Source organism: Theobroma cacao, chromosome 3 (assembly GCF_053813885.1).
Source record: "Theobroma cacao isolate CCN51 chromosome 3, ASM5381388v1, whole genome shotgun sequence".
In the NCBI taxonomy this organism is placed as follows: domain Eukaryota; kingdom Viridiplantae; phylum Streptophyta; class Magnoliopsida; order Malvales; family Malvaceae; genus Theobroma; species Theobroma cacao.
Window position 1 is genome coordinate 6,162,008 of NC_142641.1, and position 6,344 is coordinate 6,168,351.

The window sequence follows — 6,344 nt, forward strand, 5'->3', positions numbered from 1 at the left end:
TGGCGGACTCGGTTAGATGTCTCGGCCAAGGTATCCCCGAGGATTAGTTTTGGCATGAGCCTTGTTTTCTTTTATAAAAGACATAAGCCTTAACAATTGTTTTGGTAAATTACAAATATTTTATGGTTTAAGAAATAAATTGAAAACATTATGAAATGGTTTGTGATTTGTTGTTTAAACTTGCCTCCCTGTTACTCGCCTTTAGATATTTATGATAATGTCTGTTTACTCATTGGGATTGCAAAATCTCACCCACCTCTTTTCCAAACATTTCAGGTCTGTGGTAGCTTGCAGATACCCTATTTTGTCGAGGATTCCAGTTGACATCTCTACCACACAGACAGTAGGTTTCTAGCACCAACACTGGGTGTATTTTGGGCCACTTGTCATTGTAACCATTATTGTACATTATAACTTTGTAAATTTTTGTATGTATGAATTTATTTTACTTACACATTACAAAAGATTTTTTACACGTGTTTCTATAAATATTGTTTTATATAAAAATACTATATTTTAATCAATATTTTGAATAGTGATATTTGTCTATAAATCCTTTTAAAAAAATTTTCTTTGGATTTATTTGAGCTGAAAACGACCGGTAATTATTTTAAATGGAATGTTTAACAACGATTGCTCACAGGAAAGGAAAGAAATTGATATGTAAGCCCTGCGGGGTTCCGGTTGGCATTTCGAGTAATAAGTATCAATCGGGACATTGCAGCGGTTGTCATGGGCCCGAGGGAGGTTCCGGGTTGTGACACAAATCCTAGGCTATACTTAGTAAAGGAGATGATTTAGGCCATTTTTTTAGACCGATTAAGCCTAGCCTTCTTTTACATAAATTATCCTTATTTTCCCCCTTTGAGCCTAATGACACCTTTTCTTTGTTTGAACACTTAATTTTTTTAGCCTAGACCCTTATATTAATGTTTCCAACAATTCTTCCATCCCTCATTCCTAATTGCATAAGTAAATTTAGGAAATGTTAAGAGCTAGATAGTGAAAAAGGTAGTAAAGATGATAAATGATGAAAAGTTAAAAAATATGATTGTATTCATCTTCTTACCCAATAAAAGAGATAAGTTGAGGGTATGAAATTGAGAAAAAGAAAAAAGGAAAAAAAGAAAAAAAAGAATGAAGTGTTGAACAAAAGACAAATTGTGATGAAAAAGGGGTACACTAGGTGAAGGAAAATAAAGCTTTGAATAAGTCCTAAATTGACTATGTACTTAAGGTGAGTTAAGCCATACATTATCGCATATCCAACCTTAACCCTAGCCATACATTACAAGCTAATTAAAATCCTATTGATCTTTAACTTAGTGTTAGTCTACATTAGTGGAGAAAGAAATGAAAAGCTAACTTATGGAATTTAATTACTAATTTGAAGTTTGCATAAATATAAACATATATGGATTGTACAATGGTCTAGGTGAAAAGATTGCACGCACACACGAAAATTCACTTAACGATAAGCTTGTATTTGAATTGAAATATGAACTTGAATAATATTTGTATGCTGTTTAGTGTTATGAATATGGATTAACTTTTGAAGATATTAAAGGTGATTAATGAAATGGTGTAATTGAATTCTGATTAAATTTTTTTATTATTTAAGTAATTGCATGTTGTTCTATGTTTTGCTCAAGGATTAGCAAAATCTTAAGTTTAGGAGTGTGATAACTCTATTATATAGAGTTATTTTGATGCATTTAGGAGGCTTAAGTAGATAATCTTTGAGATTTTAGGCTCAAATTTTAGCATTTTAGGAGTTTTTCTAGTTTAAGTTAGATTTCATGTTAAGTAGTTAATTTAAGTTGTTTTAGCATAATTTTACTTTATTCTTCTTTAATTTTCTTCAACAAGAGTTATTATAGATTTCTCTCATGGTTTTGTACAGGATATTTGATGAGAAAAGTGCAATTGAGTCAAAATAGCATAACTATGGTGAAAACTTCACTCATACATGCTGCAATAATGCAAAGATAACTTGAGCTGCAGAAGTCCATTTAATGTGATTCATGATCCATTAGGAAGTTGAGAGAAAGGCTACAACTTTTATATTTACTGCTTTACCCAGTTTAGACTAGATCAAGGTCAAAATCATGTCAGAAGATGATGGATGGATGCAGTTCTACACAAGGTAGTACGGTGACTAGAGCCGTAGCTTTGAGTTACTCATGGCCTTTGCACTGAAGGAACTACAGCCGCAACACTTGGAAGATCGTGGCCACAACGCTAAGTTGGTAAGGTGCATCATACTTTGGCCCAAGGCCAAAGTGCTACAGTGCTGAAGAAGTAGCACTACAACGCCAGCAATGATTGCCACGTCGTTAAGGAATCATGGCCGTGGTGCCACCCAGGTTTCCAAAAATAAAAATTTACGATGAAAAATTGGAAAATGGGGCATCTGGCATATATTTAAAGGACTTTTTGAGAGCATTCCAAGGAGAAGACAATAACAGCTTTTTTGGAGAATTAGAGCTAAAAATCAAGCAAGAAATCAATAGCAATTGAGAGAGATTCAAGACCAATCGGGCTTCAATATTAGTTTATTTCTCTCTTTTGTGTTATACTTAATTTCTTGCTTTGAAATCATGACTGAGTTTCTTTGGATATTATTTTATTTAGATATCATAAACTAATTTGCTTTTCTAGGATTATGGTGGATTCCAACATGTAGCTTGAATATTTGTTTCTTTTATTTGTCATGAATATGCATAGTTTTACTTATGCAAATATGTTATTAATGCCTTTAATTGCCTGATCAACAATTAATTGATTTTTGAATCTAATTGAAACTTAACAAAGAGAATTTAGGTTGGAATAAGATTTGAATAATGTGTGTTCACGTCACTTAGGTGATTTGATTCATGATTTGGGTAAACATACACTAATTGCCATACATAGCCAAACTAGGATACTTGCTTAATGAAATTAATTTAATTAATTCCTATAGATACATAGTAAATTAATTAAAGGTATTTGTGCAAGCATCTCGATGGAGACTTGTCAATAGCTTTGGATTATAGGTTAGTAAAATCACCCAAGAAAGATAAATGATAAGAGAAGCTGGTATTAGATGAAGTGTTGAATGAACCCATAATCCTAAGTATTTAATATATTGCTTTTCTCAACACATTTAATTTTTGTTGACTAATTTGGTGTTTATTTTAATTTTGTTTTGATTAGTTTTTCAATTTTTGGATTGCTTAAATAAGGTTAATTTGTTATAACATTTTAGTACTTAGTGAAAATTTAGAAATAAATCCTTGTGAGAACGATACTCTACTTTTACTATATTACTTATTTGAGATAGCGAGCACTTGCATAAAAAAATTGACAACACTTGGGCCTAGCGAGTTATGCTTATCCAAGTCCATGCATCAGTCATGATCCTTACAGGAAATGGGATGTGACATAGTATAATGGACATTCAAGGGATAGACCCAGAAGTGGCAATATGGCTCCATTGAGGGGGAGTAATTATGGATCATGCACTGTGCTCTTTTTTCCTTTTGATCAATTTTTGTTCCATTGGGTTTTTTCGACTTAAGGTTTTTAATGAGGCAGTATAATGGACATTCAAGGGGGAATGTTATAAATATATGTGAATATCCATTGTATTTCATAATATCCAATGTATCTCCCAATATCCAATGTACAAATTTATGTTGGTACATTCTTATTTCTTGATTTCATTCAATGTATGTAGATTCCTATCTACTAAGTTAATCCCTTCTATTTATGTAAATTCATTTGCTGTCCATTTATGTGAGCTGATAACTCTATGATATAGAATTATTTGGGCATAATTTTGATAATAATTTAGCTTAGTTCTTGTAATAATGCATAGAAATTAGTAGATTTTATTTAATTATTTTAAATTAGCTATTTTAGGTGAGTCAATCTAATCATAGTTAATTTGTGTTTAATTTGGTGTTAATGTGGTTAAGATAGGTTGTTATTGATTTATTTGTGTTCTTGTAGGTGTTTGAAAGAAGAATTTTAGTGAAAGAAGAAGAGCAATTTCGAGGTGTAGACTTCTAATGTACATATTTTGGTATTTTGGCCATAACTTTCTCTAAAAAGCTCCAAATTAAGTGATTCTTAGACCATTGAAAAACTAAGAAAAGAATATACAACTTTTATGTTTACCACTTCACCCAATGCAAGTTGGAATATGGTCAAAAATATTGTCAAATTTAATGCACTATAGTAGTCCTAGAGCAATTATGATTTCTATTAATTAATTGGGCAAGGCTGTGACTTACATAGTCTGATGAGGAAATCCCAGCTGAAATTGACTTCTTTCTTCACCCAGCTTAGCCTAACTTCAAAGCCTATAAAAACAACCTTTCAGAAGAAAAAAAAAAGAAAAGAAAAAAGACACCAGATTGACATCGAAGAGTCAAGTCACAGAGTCATTGAAGCTAAGAAGAATTTGCAGTATTCAAGGAGATTTAGAGATCAAGAATACAATTCTTGAGTTTTTCTATTTTTTTTATTCTCTTATTTCCTTGGTTTTACTTTTAATGTTTAGATTTTATTCAATGATGATGTATGACTTGATGGGGAATTAAGTTTTTAATCTAAGATTATGATTGAACTCAATATATAGTCTGAATTATTTACTTATGTGTGATAGATTTAAATTATTTATTTTATTCTATTCTTAATGCTTTTAGTTGACAAGCTAACAATTAGATTGAATTGGAAACCTAGGTTAAGCCTTGACGAAGGAGATTTAGGTAGACCTTGAATAAAATAGCGTATGATCGAATACACTTAGTTGATTAGGTGATTTGATTTGCATATAGGGTAGACATACACCTATAAGCCATACGTAGCCAAAATTAGAGCACGAACTTAATAAATCTTTCTTCAATTTAATTTGCATAGACATATAGTAAATTAATTGGGATATGTATTTTTATAAGAAACTCGACAAAGACTTGTATATAATTTAGGACTCTAGGTTAGCAACTTAATCCATTACACTAAGTTAAGAGAGAGAGATAATAATCTGATGAAGTATTGAGGGATATTATAATCTTAGGTATGGTAGTTAAGTGAGTTTTATTTACTACTTAATTTTAGTTTTAGTTTATTAGTTTTAATTTTTTTTATTTTAATTATTTGGATAAAATTAGGGTGTTATAATTTTTGTAGTTAACAATAGGAATTAAACAATTCTCTGTGGGATCGACACTCTACTCATCTCTATATTGTTTTTGCGATACGTACACTTGCTGAGTAGAAAATTCAACAGCAAGTTTTTGGCGTCGTTGCCAAGGAATTGATTTTTAATTTTTTTTTGTTAATATTAATACCAAGCATTCTTAATTTTAATCTAGACTTTTCTTTTCTTTAATTTTTTAGGTAATTTTGGTCATTGTATGCGAAGAGCCCGAAATTTGGAAATTGCTCATTTTGATCCAGAAATCGAAAACCTCTTCATGGACTTCGGAGCAAAAATAAAAAAATTTCTACTCTAAGTAAAACAATGGCTTTTCAACAAGAGGAAAAGACGAAGCCTTTGAGGAATTATGCAGACCCACAACTACAAAATCTCCACTCTAGTATTCGAAGACGTCCTATTCAAGCCAACAATTTTGAAATTAAGCCATCAATCATTAGATAATTTAGACTGCTGTTCAGTTTTTGGGGTTTGCCTAATGATGATCTGAATGCTCATATTATAAATTTCCTGGAAATCTACGATACATTCAAGGCTAATGGTGTTACTGATGATGACATAAGATTGAGGCTTTTCCCTTTTTCATTGAGAGATAAAGCAAAGAGTTGGTTAAATTTGCTTCTGCTAGTTCCATTAATACTTGGGATGATTTGGCTCAAAAATTCTTAGCAAATTCTTTCCACCTGCAAAGTCACCAAAGATGCAGAATGATATCACCTCTTTTATGCAATTTGATTCTGAATCACTATATGAGGCTTGGGAAAGGTATAAGGATTTGATGAGAAGATGTCCTCACCATGGATTACCTAAGTAGATGCAAGTTCAAACTTTTTATAACGGTTTGCTGGGACCTTTTAGAACTACCATTGATGCTGCCGCTGGAGGTGCACTTATGAGTAAATCCATTGATGAGGCTTATGATTTGGTCGAAGAGATAGGGTCTAATAATTATCAATGGCCATTTGAAAGGTTGGGTACAAGAAAAATTAATGGAATTCATGAATTAGATGTGATAAACACTGTCTTTACACAATTGGCCTTTCTCATTAAGAAAATAGATAAACTGAGTGTTAATGCTGTTCAAAACTCCTTTATGACATGTGAATTTTGTGGGGAAGGACATTCCAATGATAATTGTCTA

The 6,344-nt window shown here is 31.6% G+C and overlaps 1 non-coding gene across 1 annotated transcript; it reads right to left on the reverse strand.

Moving 5' to 3' along the window:
• Window positions 1–5,901: 5,901 nt before the first annotated feature.
• LOC148763524 (small nucleolar RNA R71) lies at window positions 5,902–6,007 on the reverse strand. The gene has a single exon (XR_016025669.1). It is a non-coding gene; the product is annotated as a small nucleolar RNA R71 (small nucleolar RNA).
• Between the last annotated feature and the right edge of the window lie 337 nt (window positions 6,008–6,344).